The sequence below is a fragment of the Lissotriton vulgaris genome, chromosome 4_1 (assembly GCF_964263255.1).
Source record: "Lissotriton vulgaris chromosome 4_1, aLisVul1.2, whole genome shotgun sequence".
NCBI lineage: Eukaryota > Metazoa > Chordata > Amphibia > Caudata > Salamandridae > Lissotriton > Lissotriton vulgaris.
Genome location: NC_141691.1, coordinates 1,599,675,837 through 1,599,696,864, shown reverse-complemented (window position 1 = coordinate 1,599,696,864; position 21,028 = coordinate 1,599,675,837).

The window sequence follows — 21,028 nt, the reverse complement described above, 5'->3', positions numbered from 1 at the left end:
TTGCAGTATCTGCATCTGACGACCCCATGGTTGAATGCAGGTTGAATGTTTGCTACCTGCCCCTGAGTTTGTTCTCTTCTGGAAGAAGTTGCTCCTCCTGTTGATGTAGAGGCCCCATCTCTAGGAACCTCCTGTGCCAGAGCCCTGACACTTTCCCGGGCAAAATTCTGGGGGTGCCTGGTCTCCACATGGCGAATCATGGTGAAGTTGCCAAAAGAGTATTTTTTTAGGGGGTTACCCCGTGACAGGACCTTTTTGCAGATCCTGCACTCTACTTTTGGTGCATTCACCTTCTTCTGGCCTTCTGGAAACTTAAAAAATTTCCAGATGAAATGTCCCTTCACCTTTGGGGTAGGAGGCTCTTCATCAATGAAATCATTGGAGTCATCTTCACTGCTGGATGGTCTGGCAGCCATGATGAATCCAGGAATATGGAGCAGCAAAAAAGGCAGGTCTTTCAGTCACAAAAGTGAAAGAAGAAGTGAAGGAAATGGGTGGGGATTTCATTCATTGTAAAAAAAAACTGTTAGCAACCAATGAAAAGTGTTATTTTAGGGTCACATGACCCGACGCGCTTACGCTGCGCGCTCAGGTGCACTTCCGGGTGCGTTTACGCAGCGCGATCGTAGGCGCTTCCGGGGCGCAAACGTGGCGCGATCGTAGGCGCTTTTGCGTGCGTTTAGGCGCCGCGCACGTAGGCGCTTCCGAGGGCACGTACGTTGCGCGCCGAAGTGACGTCATCAATCTTTAATAGAAATGCATAATCATTTTCCATATTAAAAAAAACAAATTTTATTTGTATGGTACGAAATGTTTTGCATTATTATTAACTTTTCATTCATATTTTTTTTTCACGAACGACAGTTGCGCTCTGGGTGCGCTTTCAGATGAGCGCACGGAGAAGCTTACAGGAGAGCTTAGCTGAAAGCTTCCCCGAGCGCGCACCCAGAGCGCAAAAGAAAAAAATTATAAAAAAAATGAATACTTAAAAAAAACAGCAAATTGTAAAAAAAAAAAAGGTTAGAAACTCGATATACAAAGGAATTAGCATTTAAATAACTTTGAAATTCACTGAAAAAACCATAGGTTTCACACCAGTTATAGTTAGGAATTTGCATTTAAAAAACCTTTGAAATTCACTGAAAAAACCATAGGTTTCACACCAGTTATAGTTAGGAATTAGCATTTAAAAAACCTATTAAATTCACTGAAAAAACCATAGGTTTCACACCAGTTATAGTTAGCTGGAAATTTTACTGATATAAAACCATTGAAATTCCCACGTTATAGTTAGTCGGACTCACTATAACTTGCACGTGCAATGCACTGCTGATGACATCACATATTACATCACTCATGACATGGTCAGTGACATCACTCATGACATCACTGATGACACCATCCAGTGAATGTCTGTCTTTCTGAAAAATAAATATGTTTTATATATGTATATGTTAAGGTCGATGGAAGAATAAATGTTTAAATAAGTGTCTAAATGGATGTTTTTAAAAAAAAATTGATTGGTTAACTGGCTTATTAAGTGTATCTTAGTGAATACATATATTAGCGAGTAATGTTTTAATATTTAAATATATGTATCCGTGTTTTACTTTGTGTATAAGTGGCTGCATGGGTTGGTGAGTAGCTACATGTGTGTGTATATGGGTTATTAGATGTTTTTTTAGTATCAGTATGAGTGTCTGTATGGTTTGGTGGGGCTGTTACTTAGCACATAGATGCATCAATGACTGACTCACTGTTTGTATGTGTTTTGAAGACAGCATATGTGCAGGACTGTATGGGTGGATGAGTGTGTATATGTGTGTGTTAGTGAGTGAATGCCTCTCTCACTAGTGTCTTTATGAGTAACTACATATGTTTTAATCTTGTATATATGAGCATTGATGTATATAAGTAAGTATGTGTGAGATTGAGAGATTGAAAGAGTTCCTGTTTAAATAAGTATGTGTTTCTATAAGTGATTGTTTAAGAGAGTAAGTATGTGTAAGTTTCCTTAGAAGTAATGTGCTAATGTGTGTATAGTTGTATATGCAAATAAATGGATGTTTATTAGTTTATTTGCATGTGTGAGTATATGTATGAGTAAGTTTTTGATGACTGTCGGTGTGTAACAGAATGAATAGGGGTATCACTACATATGATGAGTGAGTATATGTATGAGTGAATACATAAAACTGTTGGTGAATGTGTGAAGTTGTATATAGATGGTGAAATTACTGAATTGGTTGTTGTAACTGGTATGGGTATATGCACTTTTTTGAAAATGTTAGTTTCTATTTTTCAATATGTGTTTGAAAGGTTACTTTACAGTGAGAGGAGGTCTGTCACTGTGTCACAAGGATGGTGTCATCAGTGATGTCATGAGTGATGTCACTGACCATGTCATGAGTGATGTAATATGTGATGTCATCAGCAGTGCATTGCACGCGCAAGTTATAGTGAGTCCGACTAACTATAACGTGGGAATTTCAATGGTTTTATATCAGTAAAATTTCCAGCTAACTATAACTGGTGTGAAACCTATGGTTTTTTCAGTGAATTTAATAGGTTTTTTAAATGCTAATTCCTAACTATAACTGGTGTGAAACCTATGGTTTTTTCAGTGAATATATATATATATATATATATATATATATATATATATATATATATTCACTGAAAAAACCATAGGTTATAGACCATATATAGTTAGGGATTAGCATTTAAAAAAACCTTATTTTATTTGCACAAAACCATTGAAATTCCATATATAGTTAGTTGCACTAACTATATATCGCGGACCCGCAATCCACTGCTAATGATGTCACATATTACATCATTCATGACATGGTCAGTGACATCACTGATGACATCACTGATGACATCTCAAATGACATCACTGATGACATCACTGATGACATCTCAAATGACATCACTGATGACATCACTGACATCTCATTTGACATTACTGATTACATCACTGATGATATCATTTATGTGATAATACATCTTCAGACTCTAATATAACCTTTGATACACTCAGTGTAAACAGGCACTCACAGACTGTCACACATCCATGGAGTTACTCACACACCTATTCAGTCATGCAAAGAATCAATCACATCTCCATTTCCTTAACTATACAGTTATACACACCTTACTTATTCAAACATATACTAACACATATTTACTCTCTTATACAATCCTTGATACAAGTTCACAATGATTCATACAGCCACTCTCACATTCACTGACTCTTATGTTCAGTTATTTATATATGTCAACTCTCACATGGAGTGTGTTTTACATATGTACTTACTTTGACATGTAGAACTGAGATATCCATTCACTCACCAATATACTCATGCACACAGTCAACTGTCCATACAGCTGTTTCTACATGCACTTTTGAACCCATACACCTAGGGAATCAACCGCTCACACATCTATGCACAGAGTTATACACCTCCCAGCCACCCACACACACACTCAGTCTCCCATACAAATACTTGGGCAACCATTCAATAACCCATATAGTTACTGATATAGCTACTGATTTAAACATGCAGCAGTTTACAGAAGAACATAAATATTGATTGCCAAATTAAGACACTTTAATCACTAACCCATGCACTCAGTGAGACACATTTAATCATTCTCTCATACAGTCAGTCATGCACCTACTAAATCCTTCATCCAGACACTTATACATCCACTCATTCTTCAATATGTAAGACATATTTTAACTTTACAGAAACATACAGTCACTGGGTGTTGTCATCAGTGATGTCATCAGTGATGTCATTTGAGATGTCATCAGTGATGTCATCAGTGATGTCACTGACCATGTCATGAATGATGTAATATGTGACATCATTAGCAGTGGATTGCGGGTCCGCGATATATAGTTAGTGCAACTAACTATATATGGAATTTCAATGGTTTTGTGCAAATAAAATAAGGTTTTTTTAAATGCTAATCCCTAACTATATATGGTCTATAACCTATGGTTTTTTCAGTGAATTTTCAAGGTTTTGTAAATGCAAATTCCTAACTATATATGGTCTATAACCTATGGTTTTTTCTGTGAATTTCATTGGTTTTTTAAAAGCTAATATCTATAGCTGTAAAATATATTCTTTATTAAGTGACGTATCACGTAGCCCGTGAGACGCCTCATGATGCATCGCATAACCGTGACGTATCGTCTCTGCAGCGCAAACCAAACCCAAAACGTAAGCACGCCAGAACACGCTTAAAGATATATATATATTTTTTTAACCTTAATTAGACAAAATCCACACGTGCACATATCACAAACGTTCAAAAAACACAATATGTCGGACTCCCGTTACGCTGCCGGTTAGCTGCCCGGTTAACGTACCAGGAAGCACCTTTACCGCGAAAAATCGCACATTTTTTTTTTCACCCCCCAGGGAACTTTAATAGCCCCCTCATCAATCCTAGGGGTTCAGGAGGGGTCTGCCTTACCCCTTTCATTCATTTACACCTTTTTTTTTTCCACCTCTTGTCTCTCGATCCCACAGAGAGACAAGATGGCGGCCGCTCCAGACTGTTTACAATGATAACAGCCAATCAGCTTCTCCTCAGACTCCCGTTACACTGCCGATTAGCTTCCCGGTAGCTGCCCGGTTAGCTGCCCAGTTCGCGTACCAAGACGCGTCTCTACGGCGAAAAAATTGGATTTTTTTGTTTGTTTTTTTTTGGCCCCACGTGGCTTTATAATATCCCCCTCATCAATCCTAGGGGGTCAGAAGGGGTCTACCTTGCCCTCTTTCCTTCATTTCCCCCTTTGTTTTGGCCTCCTCTTGTCTCTCGATCCTACCGAGAGACAAGATGGCGGCCGCTCCGGACTGTTTACAATATTGACAGCCAATCAGCTACTCCTCAGACTCCCATTACACTGCCGGTTAGCTTCCCGGTTAGCTGCCCGGTTAGCTGCCCGGTTCGCGTACCAAGACGCGTCTCTACGGCGAAAAAATCTGATTTTTTTTTTTTTTTTGGGTTACACTGCCGGTTAGCTTCCCGGTTAGCTGCCCGGTTAGCTGCCCGGTTCGCGAACCAAGACGCGTCTCTACGGCGAAAAAATCGGATTTTTTTTTTTTTTTTTTGGGCCCGGCGTGGCTCTATAATATCCCCCTCATCAATCCTAGGGGGTCAGAAGGGGTCTACCTTGCCCCCTTTCCTTCATTTCCCCCTTTGTTTTGGCCTCCTCTTGTCTCTCGATCCTACCGAGAGACAAGATGGCGGCCGCACCGGACTGTTTAGAATGTTGACAGACACCGGAGAGCCAATCAGCTTCGCTTCGCAAAGTTCCGATACGCGAAAAGTTCGCGAACCGGAGCGCTGCCCGGAGCGCTGTTACAGATATATATCTTGATTTAAACGTTAATTTCTCAAAATCCACTGAAGCATATATATTGAGACCTAGCAAAGGCACATCGGGCTAACAGTCCCTACAATTTTGCCAAGTTTCGTGCAAATCCATTCAGCCGTTCGAGCTAAAAGTGAGTCCAACCGCCCTACGGAAAACTCAATGTTAAAAACGCGTTTTGGGACCCCCCTTTTTTCTCAGCCCCCCCTTGACGAAACCCCCCCAAATTTCCGGGAGCTGCTCAGAAACAAAATGTGCCATTTTCCTGAAAATTTCAGCCGATTCCGTCCACAAACGCCAAAGTTATTAGACATAGAATTTTCAGAAATCCCATAGGGAAAAAATCCTAACTATATATACCTACTGGCGACCGCCAGTAGGTAATATATATATATATATATATATATATATATATATATATATATATATAACATTTCTATGGCAAAATGAAACCCCTCATTTTGTTCCTTTTCAAATTAAATGTATTAAGTGTTACCACTTTATTCCAATCAAGATGACTTCAGGTGTGCCATACTTTTGTCATAAGTAAGACTGTTAGCGTTCTAGTTGTTCTTTAGAACACTCTGGGACATTCTGTCATTGGGCTATAGGTGGGCTACATCTGGTTGATATTTGGGCTACATTTGGGCTCTTTTGTCTCTGGTGGCCATCTTGGGAGACTACATATCCAAATTTTTTTAATGAAATATAAGAGGATTTAAGAAGTCACTCAAAATGTGCCCTAATTTTTCTTTCTTCAGCACTAATCATAATTTCTATGGCAAAATGAACCCCCTCATTTTGTTCCTTTGCAAATTAAATATTTTAAGTGTTAACACTTTATTCCAATCAAGATGACTTCAGGTGTGACCGTATTTTCTGTGAAGTTTAAATATGTTTTACATATTGAAGAATGAGTGGATGTATAAGTGTCTGGATGAAAGATTAAGTAGGTGCACGACTGACTGTAGGAGTGAGTGATTAAATGTGTCTTTCTGAATGCATGGGTTAGTGACTAAACTGTCTGAATGTATGTATCATTATGTTTGTTGTTGTATAACCTGTTGCATTTGTTGATCAGTAGCTAAATGAAGGGCTATATGTGTTATTAATTGGTTGCCCAAGTATTTGTATGAGAGAATGAGTGTGTGTGTGGGTGGCTGGGAGGTGTGTGATTCTGTGCATAGATGTGTGAGCAGATGATCCACAAGATGTATGGGTTCAAGAGTGCATGTGGAAGCACCTGTATGGGCGGTTGACTGTCTGCATGGGTGTATTGGTGAGTGAATTGTTATCTCAGTGCTGCATGTCCAAGTAAGTACATATGTAAAACACAATGCATGTGACAGTTGACATATATAAATGACTATACATGAGAGCCAGTGATTGTGCTAGTTCCTGTATGGATCATTGTGTACTTGTATCAGTGATTGTATTAGAGAGTAAGTATGTGTTAGTATATGTTTGAATAAATAAGGTGTTGTATGTATAACTGTATAGTTGAGAAAATGGAAGTGAGATTGATTCTTTGCATAACTGACTAGGTGTGTGAGTAACTCCATGGATGAGTGAAAGTGTGTAAGTGTTTGTATACACTTTGTGTATCAAAGTTTATATTAGCGTGTGAAGAGGTTCATCGTATTATCACATGAATGATGTCATCAGTGATGTCATCAGTGATGTCATTTGAGATGTCATCAGTGATGTCATCAGTGATGTCACTGACCATGTCATGAATTATGTAATATGTGACATCATCAGCAGTGGAATGCGGGTGCGTGAAAAATAGTTAGTCCAACTAACTATATATGCGAATTTCAATGGTTTTGTATGAGTAAAATTAGGTTTTTGTAAATGCTAATTCTTAACTATATATGGTCTCAAAACTATGGTTTTTTCAGTGAATTTTCAAGGTTTTGTAAATGCTAATTTCTAACTATATATGGTCTCAAACCTATGGTTTTTTCAGTGAATTTCAATGGTTTTTTAATAGCAAATATCTATAGCTGTAATATATAATCTTCTTTATAATGTATACTTTATTTTCCAAGTCACCTGTCTAATTTGTGGCAAAGTCCTCTCCAGGGGCAATCCCAAAATGAAATATTCTTTTGGTAATTTTACCATGATCCGCCACATGGAGAGGTGGCATCCCAATAACTTAGCCCAGGCTGAAGAACAGGAACTTCAGAACAACCCACCCCCTGTGGCCAGCACCTCCTCTACTGAACACTCACTTTCTGGTCCTGAAGGACGCCAAATGGTGGCAAATATTCAACAAAAATTTGGCACCATCAAAATAGTTTGCATTTTCTGTGGCAAAACGTTATGCTATGGTGAACTTAGTGTCACCTTATTAAATAATGCTGTGGACAACCACCAATGCAGCAAGAAAAGGAAGCAGTAATTCTTTTCTTTTTTTTTGCTCCTGTTGAGCAATTTCCAATTCCCTGTTTTTTGTTTGTTCCCTTAAAAAACACAAACAAATATAAAATTGTTCAAAAATACCAACAAAAATGTTCAGAAAAATAATAAAAAAAATATAAAACAACAAAAAGAATAAAAGAAAGTTCTTTTCAGAATTACCTCCCATTTATAAAATATTGCTAAAAATGTTAAACTCTGGCATTCTTTTTTCTCTTTTGTGTGCTTCCCGGTGCGCTCCCCGGTGCGCGTACCGGGCGCTCCCTCTGCGGGGCCCATTTATAGCCCCCACATCAAACCTAGGGGGTCAGGGGGGGTCTACCCTGCCCCCTTATGGTCATTTCCCCCTTTGTTTTGGCCACCTCTTGTGTCTCGATCCTACAGAGACACAAGATGGCGGCCGCTCCGGACTGTTTCGAATGTTTACAGACACCCGAGAGCCAATCAGCTTTCCGTGCGCAAGTCGTGTGGCGGGCTCGTTAGCGCCCCGGTGCGCGTACCGGGGAGCGCTTTTAGATAGATATATTTTTTTGAACCTAAATTACTCAAAATCCACTGGAGCACATATCTTGAGACATAGCAAAGGCACATCGGGCTACCAGTCCCTACAATTTTGCCAAGTTTGGTGGAAATCCATTCAGCCGTTCAGGCTAAAAGTGAGTTTGACCGCCCTATGGAAATTAACATGGGGAAAACACGTTTTGGGACCCCCCTTTTATCTCGGCCACCGCTTGACGAATCCCCCCAAACTTTCAGGGAAGGACCGGAGCTCGACGAGGCAGATTTGAGGAAATTTTCAGGCAGATTTGTCTAACGGCGCCAAAGTTATTCCAAATAGAATTTTGAGATTTTGCATTGAAAAAAATCCTAACTATAACTGCCAGTAGGTAATATATATATATATATATATATATATATATATATATATATATATATATATATATATATATAAATGTATGTATATATTACCTACTGGCGGTCGCCAGTAGGTATATATAGTTAGGACCTAGTTACCATAGGAAATTCCGAACATTCTATTGGAAATAACTTTAGCGCCGATTGATGGATCTGCCTGTAATTTTCCTTAAATTTGCCTCGCTGTGCTCCGCTCCTTCCCTGGAAGTTTCGGGGAGATTCATCAAGCAGGGGCCGAGAAAAAAGGGGGGTCCCAAAACGTGTTTTCCCCATGTTAATTTCCATATGGACATTCTGACAAGGCTAAACGGAATTACACCAGATTTGGCAATATGGTAGGGACTGGTATGCAGCAGTGCCTTTTGTATATTTGGTGTAAATCCGTCCAGTAGTTTTTTGAGAAAATTGAATTTGAAATTTTTCAAATGGCATTCTCTATGGGACCTTTAGACACGGCTACAGCCTGAACGGCTGAACGGAATAACACCAAACTTGGAAAAATGGTAGGGACAGGTATGTAGTATTGCCTTTTATTTATTTGGTGAAAATCCCTCCAGTAGTTGTTAAGAAAATTGAATTTGAGCAAATTATATATCTATATGCGCTCAACATTCTATTGGGAATAACTTTAGCGCCGATTGAGGAATCTGCGTGTAATTTTCCAGAATTTTGGCCAGCTCTGCTCCGCTCCTTCCCTGAAAGTTTCGGGGGGATTCATCAAGCGGGGGCCGAAAGGGGGGTCCCAAAACATGTTTTCCCCATGTTAATTTCCATAGAGACCTTTAGACACGGCTACAGCCTGAACGGCTGAATGGAATTACACCAAACTTGGCAAAATGGTAGGGCCTGGTATGCACATGTGCCTTTGCTATGTTTGGTGAAAATCCCTCCAGTAGTTCTTGAGAAAATTGAATTTGAAATTTTTCAAATGGCATTTTCTATGGGACCTTTAGACACGGCTACAGCCCGAACAGCTGAACGGAATTACACCAAACTTGCCAAAATGGTAGGGACAGGTATGCAGTAGTGCCTTTTCTATATTTGGTGAAAATCCCTCCAGTAGTTGTTGAGAAAATTGAATTAGAGCAAATTATATATCTATGTGCTCTCACCGTGTGTGCGTACCCTTAAGTGCGCGAGCGAGTTTCTGATTGGCTGGCAGTCAACTGTCAACATTCCAAACTGTCCAAACCAGGAAGTGTTAGCCACCGTCTTGTTTTTCAGGAGAGCTGAGGCACAAGAGAGCCCAGAACAAAAGTGGAAAACACGAAAAGGGGGCAGAGTACAGACCCCCCAACCCTCTAGCCCTTCTCAGGGGGTCCCAGAAGGACCCCAAGGGCAAAAAAAAATAAAAATCGAGGGGTACGCACACCATATGCGTAAGGTACGCGTACGGTGCGCGTACCCCACGATTAGAAAAAAATTATAATTATAATCCAATTTTTTTCGCAATTGGATGGTCCTTTCGGGAACCCCGTGAGAAGGGCTAGGGGGTCAGGGGGTCTCTACCCTGCCCCTTTTCGCGTTTTCCACTATTGTTTTGTGCTCTCTTGTCCCTCACTTCTCCTGAGAAACAAGATGGCTGCTCAGGTGGTCCCAGAAGGATAATAACATATATAAACCTTATCCGCTAATAGAATTAGCATGTACAAAACCTTTGAAATTTATTGAAAAAAAGTATAGGTTTCATGCCTGATATAGTTAGGAATTAGCATTTAAAAAACCTTGCAAATTCACTGAAAAAAACATAGGTTTCAGGCCTTATATAGTTAGGAATTATCATTTAAAAACCTTGTAAATTCACTTTAAAAAAACCATAGGTTTCAGGCCTTATATAGTATTATAGTTAGAAATTAGCATTTAAAAAACCTTGCAAATTCACTTAAAAAACCATAGGTTTCAGGCCTTATATAGGTAGGAATTAGCATTTTAAAAACCTTGCAAATTCACTTAAAGAACCATAGGTTTCAGGCCTTATATAGTTAAGGAATTAGCATTTAAAAAACCATTGAAATTGCTCCTATATAGTTAGTTGTACTAACTATATTTCGCGCACCCGCAATCCACTGCTGATGATGTCACATATTACATCATTCATAACATGGTCAGTGACATCACTTATGACATCTCAAATGACATCACTGATGACATCACTGATGGCATCTCATTTGACAAAAGTGGAGAACGTGAAAAGGGGGCAGGGTAGAAACTCCCTGACCCCCTAGGTCTTCTCAGGGGGTCCCAGAAGGACCGCAAACGGCCAAAACTATTTTTGTTTTATTTAAAAAAAAATCGCTGGGTGCACGCACGGTCCACGCACCCCCGAGCCAGAAGATAGTAAAAAACAAAAGTGTAGAACGTGAAAAGGGGGCAGGGTAGAGACTCCCTGACCCCCTAGGCCTTCTCAGGGGTCCCTGAAGATATATAATAATATATTTTTTTTAAATCGCGAGGTGCCAGCACGGTGCGCGCACGTCGGCAAAAAAAAGAGAAAAATAAATACAGTTAAATAACAAGTTTGAGTTTTTAGATGTTGGTTGGCTCTAAGAAGAGCCGTTGTGTTCATTGAGTGTTTTTTGTACCTACAAGTAAGTACCGATGCAGAGTCTAAAGTTCAAGAGGAAGACTCTGTTCCCATCACATGTGAAATGTACACTGTCTCTTCCGTAAAAGCCTTGCATGTTGTAACACAACTTCTTGTGGTATATAGAACCCATACCATAGTCTCTGAGGAAAGCAGAAACAGACTTATTCACATGTTTCCTTGCTTTCTCAATCTGCGGACAATATTGGTTAGACCAGTTCCATTTTTGCCTTTGGCATATATTAGAATATACAAAAGCAGTCTGTGGAAAAAGTGACATCAATTGCCCAAAGGTGTCATTTAAAAGCATTTCCAGACCTACCCCAGTCAAAGTGCCTAGGTCATTGCCACCACAGTGCACAATTATGAGGTCAGGGTGTGGGAGATGCAAAAAGGATTTTACCAATGGCATCAATTGGTGACATCTCAATCCTCTCTGGCCAATATACATAATATCCACATTTGGTAAATCAAGGTTGAGAATGCATCTATTTGCTACATACCTTTCTCTCCAGAAAATATAGCTTGGTCCTACAATCCACACTCTAAGCATCTTGAAGGGAGATCTGTTTGTACTGAGATGGGCTCTGGAAATAAAATGGCAGTTTGAAAAGTAGGAGTTTAGAAAAAAATGTGGATGAGATTCAGTGCACTTGGAAAAAAAGAAATCATTGGTGGTTTCTGAAAATTCAACATTGAAAACTAGGGTGCATGGTACTGTTTTTAAAAGGAGAAATGCTAATGGTTGAGAAAAAGTCATTGAAAGGAACATTGCACAGGATAAGCTGGTGTATTGAGAAGTCAAACACCCTTGCGGTTTGGTTTGCAGATGAACTTTTCACCTGTGTATTCAGTTAGGTGTTCTATGGAGTGTTACCATGGTAACAGGCAGAGAGAGCAGTGGGGGAAGGTTGAATATTATGTGAATTTAAAAGTGTTGCAATGTAGAACCAATTAAAATGTTAGTTTGGTTTTGAATTCGTGTGGGAAGAAATTTCATTGGTTATCTACATGAATATGGTTGTAAAATGAGAGGGAAGCAATGCCATTCTATGGTTCAAGTGACTGGTGTACAATTTAGAGATTCTGCTTTAGAAAATCTGGTGTGTGATTGATACTGTTCTAAATCTACAAAAGCATTTTTAAAGGTGAGTTGTTAATTTGTAAAGGGATCTATGTTGTGCACTTTAAGTTAATAAGAAAAATGTGTTCTAGTGTAGAAGCAGGAGTTAATTTGTAGAGTCTGATTCTGAATTGGTCTGCTTTTGGAAAAACATTATGATAAGAGCATTTGGTATGTTAATGTGTTTGAGGAGATATTTTTTTGCAGTACAGTGCTGTTGTTAAAAATGTAGAGTGTGTACATGAAGTGGTCTAACCACTTACACACTTACATATCAGGGTTAGAATTCTCAGATAGTCTCCTTGCAGTCTAGTAAACATTCTGGGTTTGCTGCACAAATGTCATAGAAAATCTTTCAGTAGCATGTGGTAGAATAATTTGCTTAGTTGATGTATTTAAAAATGTGGGAATACATGTACTCATGGAGTGAGTCAGGCTTTAGGACATTTAGTGCTATAAAGTCCTTTGTAGCATGTGTGTCAGGCCTCTTAATTCCCAAATAGTCTCCGTGCTGTGTAATAAAGATCCTGGGTGTGCTGTAGAAATTGCATAGCAACTCTCTCTGTAGCATGTAGTAATCATTTCAGTGAATTTTCATTTCTACATTCTCAGTCCCACCATGACCCCCTACACTGCCTGAACACCACTGGACTGTCCTAAACCCTGAAACACCATCCCTAGCAAAACCCGCTAAACTCTTTCAACACTACTGCACTGCTCTAAACCTTGAAACAGCACTCCCAGCAAGACTCTCTTTCACTGTAGTAATCATTCTACTGAATTGCAAGGGATACTGTCATGTGTCTAAGATCACAGTGTGAGTCAATATTCATTTCAGAAAGTAGTGGCAGAATAATTTGCTTAGTTCATGTGTTGAAAAATATGGGAATACATTTACTCATGAAGTGAGTCAGGTTTTTGGACATGTAGTGCTAGAAAGTCCTATGCAGCATGTGTGTCAGGCCTCTTAATTCCCAAATAGTCTCCATGCTGTTTAATAAAGATCCTGGGTGTGCTGTAGAAATTGCATAGCAACTCTCTCTGTAGCATGTAGTAATCATTTCAGTGAATTTTCATTTCTACATTCTCAGTTCCAACTTGATCCCCTATACTGCCTGAACACCACTGCACTGACCTAAACCCTGAAACACCATCCCTAGCAAAACCTGCTAAACTCTTTCAACACTACTGCACTGCTCTAAACCCTGAAACATCACTCCCAGCAAGACCTCCTTTCACTGTAGTAATCATGTTACTGAATTGCAAGGGATATTGTCATGTGTCTAAGATCATAGTGGGAGTCAGTATTCATTTCTGAAAAATGTGGCAGAATAACTTGCTTAGTTGATGTGTTTAAAAATATGGGAATACATGTACTCATGAAGTGAGTTAGGCTTTAGGACATGCAGTGCTTTATAGTCCTAGCCCTTGCATGATACCATACGCTGACCAAACACAACTGCATTGCTCTAAACTCAGAAATATATGAGTCTCACCTTGATCTCCTACACTGCCTGAACACCACTGCACTGACCTAAACCCTGAAACACCATCCCTAGTAAAACCTGCTAAACTCTTTCAACACTACTGCACTGCTCTAAACCCTGAAACAGCACTCCCAGCAAGACCCCCTTTCACTGTAGTAATCATTTTACTGGATTGCAAGGGATACTGTCATGTGTCTAAGATCACAGTGTGAGTCAGTATTCACTTCAGAAAAATGTGGCAGAATAATTTGCTTAGTTGATGTGTTTAAAAATATGAGAATACATGTACTCATGAAGTGAGTTAGGCTTTAGGGCATACAGTGCTTTATAGTCCTAGCCCTTGCATGATACCATAAACTGCCCGAACACAACTGCATTGCTCTAAACTCAGAAATATCAGTCCCACCTTGATCTCCTTCACTGCCTGAACACCAAACCTGCTAAACTCTTTCAACACTACTGCACTGCTCTAAACCCCGAAACAGCACTCCCAGCAGGACTCCCTTTCACTGTAGTAATCATTTTACTGAATTGCAGGGGATACTGTCATGTGTCTAAGATCACAGTGTGAGTCAGTATTCATTTCTGAAAAATGTGGCAGAATAATTTGCTATGTTGATGTGTTTAAAAATATGGGAATACATGTACTCATGAAGTGAGTTAGGCTTTAGGACATGCAGTGCTTTATAGTCCTAGCCCTTGCGTGATACCATACACTGCCCAAACACAACTGCATTGCTCTAAACTCAGAAATATCAGTCCCACCTTGATCTCCTACGCTGCCTTAACACCACTGCACTGACCTAAACCCTGAAACACCATCCCTAGTAAAACCTGCTAAACTCTTTCAACACTACTGCACTGCTCTAAACCCTGAAACAGCACTCCCAGCAAGACCCCCTTCGACTGTAGTAATCATTGTACTGAATTACAAGGGATACTGTCATGTGTCTAAGATCACAGTGTGAGTCAGTATTCATTTCAGAAAAATGTGGCAGAATAATTTGCTTAGTTGATGTGTTTAAAAATATGGGAATACATGTACTCATGAAGTGAGGCTTTAGGACATGCAGTGCTTAATAGTCCTAGCCCTTGCATGATACCATACAGTGCCCAAACACAACTGCATTGCTCTAAACTAAGAAGTATGAGTCCCACCTTGACCCCCTACACTGCCTGAAAACCACTGCTCTGTCCCAAAGCCTGAAACACCATCCCTAGCAAAACCTGCTAAACTCTTTCAACACTACTGCACTGCTCTAAACCCTGAAACAGCAGTCCCAGCAAGACCCCCTTGCACTGTAGTAATCATTTTACTGAATTGCAAGGGACACTGTCATGTGTCTAAGATCACAGTGTGAGTCAGTATTTATTTCAGAAAAATGTGGCAGAATAATTTGCTTAGTTGATGTGTTTAAAAATATGGGAATACATGTACTCATGAAGTGAGTTAGGCTTTGGACATGCACTGCTTTATACTCCTAGTCCTTGCATGATATCATACACTGCCCAAACACAACTGTTTTGCTCTAAACTTAGAAATATCAATACCACCATGACCCCCTACACTGCTTGAACACTACTGCACTGTCCTAAACCCTGAAATACCATCCCTAGCAAACACTGCTAAACTGTTTCAACACTACTGCAGTGCTCTAAACCCTGAAACAGCACTCCCAGCAAGACCCCCTTTCACTGCAGTAATCATTTTACTGAATTGCAAGGGATACTGTCATGTGTCTAAGATCACAGTGTCAGTCAGTATTCATTTCAGAAAAATGTGGCAAAATAAGTTGCTTAGATGATGTGTTTAAAAATATGGGAATCCATGTACTCATGAAATGAGTTAGGCTTTAGGACATGCAGTGCTTTATAGTCCTGGCCCTTGCATGATACCATACCCTGCCCAAACACAACTGCATTGCTCTAAACTCAGAAATATCAGTCCCACCTCGATCTCCTACACTGCCTGACCACCACTGCACTGACCTAAACCATGAAACAGCACTCCCTGCATGATCTCCTACACTCCCCGAACACTGCTGCAGTTCCTTAAACTCTCAAAGATCACCCCCTGCTATACCCCCTACACTGGGTGAATACTACTGTAGTTTTATAAACCCTGAAACAGTACTTCCAGCAAGACCCCCTTTCACTGTATTTATCATTTTACTGAATTGCAAGGGATACTGTCATGTGTCTAAGATCACAGTGTGAGTCAGTATTCATTTCTGAAAAATGTGGCAGAATAATTTGCTTAGTTGATGTGTTTAAAAATATGGGAATACCTGTACTCATGAAGTAAGTTATGCTTTAGGACATGCAGTGCTTTAAAGTCCTAGTCCTTGCATGATACCATACACTGCCCAAACATACTGCAATGCTCTAAACTCAGAAACATCAGTCCCACCTTGACCTCCTACACTGCCTGAACACCACTGCACTGTCCCAAAGCCTGAACTGCCATCCCTAGCAAAACCTGCTAAACTCTTTCAACACTACTGCACTGCTCTAAACCCTGAAACAGCAGTCCCAGCAAGACCCCCTTGCACTGTAGTAATCATTTTACTGAATTGCAAGGGATACTGTCATGTGTATAAGATCACAGTGTGAGTCAGTATTCATTTCAGAAACGTTTGGCAGAATAATTTGCATAGTTGATGTGTTTAAAAATATGGGAATACATGTACTCATGGAGGGAGTCAGGCTTTAGGACATGCAGTGCTTTATATTCCAAGCACTTGGATGATACCATACACTGCCCTAACACAACTGTTTTGCTCTAAACTCAGAAATGTCAATCCCACCATGACCCCCTACACTGCCTGAACTCTACTGCACTGTCCTAAACCCTGAAATACCATCCCTAGCAAAACATGCTAAACTTTTTCAACACTACTGCAGTGCTCTAAACCCTGAAACACCATTCCCAGCGAATGCCCCTATAATGTTGAAACACCACTGCACTGCTGTAAACCCTGAAACAGCACTCCTAGCAAAATCCTCTTTTGTTGTAGTAATCATTTTAGTGAATTGCAAGGGATACTGTCCTTTGTCTAAAATCACAGTGTGAGTCAGTAGTTGATGTGTTTACAAATATGGGAATACATGTTTTTTAGTACTGAATTTTAATATAATAGCCTTAGTTTATTTCTAAAATGATAAACAATGACTGGTTTGAAAATGTAACAACATTTTATAAGTACAAATTCTTATAAACAAATTTTAATTGATATAATCATATAAAGTACTTGAGAAAGGTTTCTGCATAATAGTTTTTAACGGACAAAATAGTTGATAAAGCTAGTTTTGTAATATCTATTAGCGAAAATGATAAAATGAAGTGTTTATATGTTTCTGCAAGGTACAGCCACATAATAAAATTCATTATGGATCAAAATCAGAAGAACATTGAAGTCACTTTTGAAATTTCTAACACTCTGATAGAGGACTTAAATGTACCTTCTGTGGACAGCAGCAATGAAGTACAACCTATTGGTGCAGAAGATATAACCTGTGATTTTTTTAATGAAAGTTTGGACAATGACTTCATTGAAGTATTAGATGATATTGAGTTTAATGTCACTAGTTTTGAAGTTGATGAAGAAGCTAATGAAATTCCTGATGAAATCATGCTAGATGTTCTATTACAATATGATGTAGTGTAGTTCCTATATTCTCAATAGGCTCTGCACATTGAAATAAAATAAACTATAGTTTTAGACGTAGGACTGAAGTTGACTAGGTCTCTATTGAATATGTTAGACTTAATTGTGAATGCCAGCTAGCTCAGAGGTCACTAGAAACTTTCTCGAATAAACAAGAAGGGATTAGTTTCTGACATCCATATAACATGACAGTTTTGTTCCCCAAGAATAAGAAATGTATATCCAGAGTCGCGGAAAGAATAGATGGCTATCTCACTCAGTCAATCGTGCATGCTTCGTTTCACCAGGATTTTTGCAGAGAAATAGAGAGACGGGCGTTTTCAATAAAAAGGTCATTTATTGAGCAGTCTTCTTTCTCACGCAAGAGAAGTTAATTGCAACAATCGTAATACTTGCTAGGAAGTAAAGTGCGTACTGTAAAAGGAGTATTATAAAATAATACTGTAAAAGCATGATATGGTTTCTAAGCCATAAAATACATAAAATAGATAAAATACATACAATGATGAATAATGATTAAAAGTACTCAACTGGTGCATCTAAAATACGCCTACCCCGGGGTGTACCTAACCTAAGTCTAGTACAAGGGAAGAAGTAAGTGAGGTGTAGCTTGAGTTAAATAGTTTCTGCCAAGAATCTATCCAAGAATTCTCTACGGGTCTAATCAGCTCCGTACCTTGGTTATAGAATGAAGGAGGTCTTGTATCTCTCTCTCAGGACTCAATCTCCCAGTAACCCGCAAGGGTAGCAGGGAAAAACTGGAGCTGGATTTCTCAGCAGGAGAAAAGACAGCATCTCTCTCAGTGCGTCAGCTGGAGGGTCGGCTTCCTTCGGCATTCGCTACAGCCGGGCGTCGGGCAAGTAGTTAGTCCATACCACTGTGTGTTTGCTTGGGCAGATGTGGGTATATTTATACCTGGAAGGTGCCGAGTTTGACAAAAGGGTGGACATAATAACGTCAGTAAGAACTCGAAGTTCTTTACACGCTCCAGGAGTTCTGGGACAAATCAATATTGAAGCAGGGGGAAGTCCCGTACTGCTGAAGGCTGGTTGTCTTCAAGAACTCGTTGTACTCTAGGAGCTTAGTGGAAGTAGCCTTGCCGTATTTGGACTGCATTGGCTGTGCCTAAATATGGTCATGATTCTTATGCCTATATACGGATATGATAAGTTATAACTATATAAGGGCATGAATCGGGAAAATTACACTAGAGCCCTAGATACGTTACAACACCCACTCCACGTAGAATGTCCATCTTTACTAAATACTAAGCAGTTATAACATTTCTAAGCATGTGTTTACAATCCCACCCCAAAAATACCAAAAATAAATTTAAAATGGTTTGTACACTAAAAATGAGTATTGCACTGTACGGTTTCTGAGCGTGGTATCATTCAAATAATGCATATAGTTTTACATTTGAAATGCTGGCTGAATGATTCATGAAATTACATTTATGAAATGGCTCTTAATACAGAAGAGAAGGTTGAGACCATTTCATCACAGATTTATATAATACTGTACATGTACTAGAGGCTAAGTTTAAATATTGTCTCTAGGTTTCAAAAATAGAAATCTTGTTCTCTAAGAATAGTTCTACATTAAGCAGATTACTCTGTGCCAAAAAAAGGTAAATATTTTGGTAATGAGAAAAATAATTTTGTTGTAGTAAAAAAAATAGTTCTGTTTATCAAAACTGAAGGCCGAAATCAAAGTTCAGGGAACGCTGTGTGCTTGTTCCTCAAGAGTTATTCTTGTTGTTAGGAGAGAACATTAACTCAGATAGGCTGGCAAAGAATTGATAGTGGGTCCATTTCCGAAAAAGTAGAAATAATGCATATGTGAGATGCATTACCGTCAGCGTGATCTGGATCAGTAATGTTCACAGAAAGTTGTACCTGTGTGCCCCTTTCATCTCATACCTCACCGCCACCTAGTCGTAATGGTGTGGTCTCAATGAATGCCGTCATCAGAATTGGTAGCCGCTGGGGACAACACATTGCATGAGCCGCTACCGAACCAAGCAAAGTATCAACATCCATAGGTACTGCTGATGGAAGTGAGAGACAGATGTCTAACATGCATTCTTCTCCGCAGAGCAGGCATCGAAGAACAGGTAAGATGCAATTTGCCAGATTGGTCTGAATGATAGAAACCATGTGGTATTCAGATCTCTTAGACGAGCCAAGCCGAGAACCTGTGTTATCTTATTTTGGTACCGCATTGCCTGGATCGTTTGTTCCATGGTAATCTGGGTATTGCTGGTGACTGGACTTGCCATATCGGAGCAGAAGGAACAAAAATAGAATTTTTTAACGAGTCCCAAAATGAGAGGCAGACCGCTGAACACAGAGTGCACGAAATTTGGAAAAATGCTCAGGACTGCTTCAAAGGGTGCTAACAGTCCCGAAAATAGTTTCTTAAATACTTGTGCGATGCCACTGGTATCTGACATGTTTAAAATTTGACCTAACATTTCTACGAAATGTACGGGGCAGTTTGTTGATAATAATGTATGTATCTCTGCTGAGGTCCTTGCAACTTGCAGATCATACGTTTCTCTAGACGAGGTCAAAGGCACAGTTTTTTGTAAAAGAATGGCTTTCATTCTGCTTAATGTATCAATTCGAATAGAAGAGATATTCAATGAAGGCCAAATCGTTGCCTCTTTGTCTGGCTTGCTGTTTGGATACAATACTTGCATACAACAAGTAACCCTGGATGTAACACTGACGAGATAGGCCGTTCCTGGCAACATGCCACAACAGCTGTGGTCACTTAACATATTATAGCTGCTGTTGGAAAGCTGCCTGAAAACAGGTTCTATTTGTGTGGCTGGGGTGCGGTGCAAGTGGCAAAAAAGGTCATTAGATGAACCCTCACAGGCTCCATGTAAATTAATTTCTTGACACAGAAGTGTACCACTTAGTGAGTTTTCACAATTTTTCCCACTAAGAAATACTTCTTTGTTATGCCAACTCCAACATCTATGTGTGTAAGGTAAATTCCAGGTCGACTTAATGTATCCTTTACCCAACCTTTCATACAGGCCCCCTGGCATATGCTGTAGGCAGTATTGAAACTGGACTCTCGTTATTGGTATTGTTAAGGTACCATGTATTATCCATTCAATTATAGGCCTCTCGGAAACTGTTAATAGTAATCTTTCTAGTTTTTCAATGCTCAGCACCGTACAGTCTGCTCCTTTTTGTGCCAAAGAGATTTGTTTATCTGTAAGGTTAAAGATAGAAAATAATGGCCTGTTCTGTTTGAACCCCTGTGTTTTGTCCAGGAATCTATCTTGACAGTTATTAGTGTCTGTGGGCCAGACCAACCATTTTTCGCACTCAGGATTAGTTCTGTTTTGGTGTAAAATATGGGGCACATCTAACCCCTCATCTGTAGTACTATTTCTATCAGGCATAGGCTTA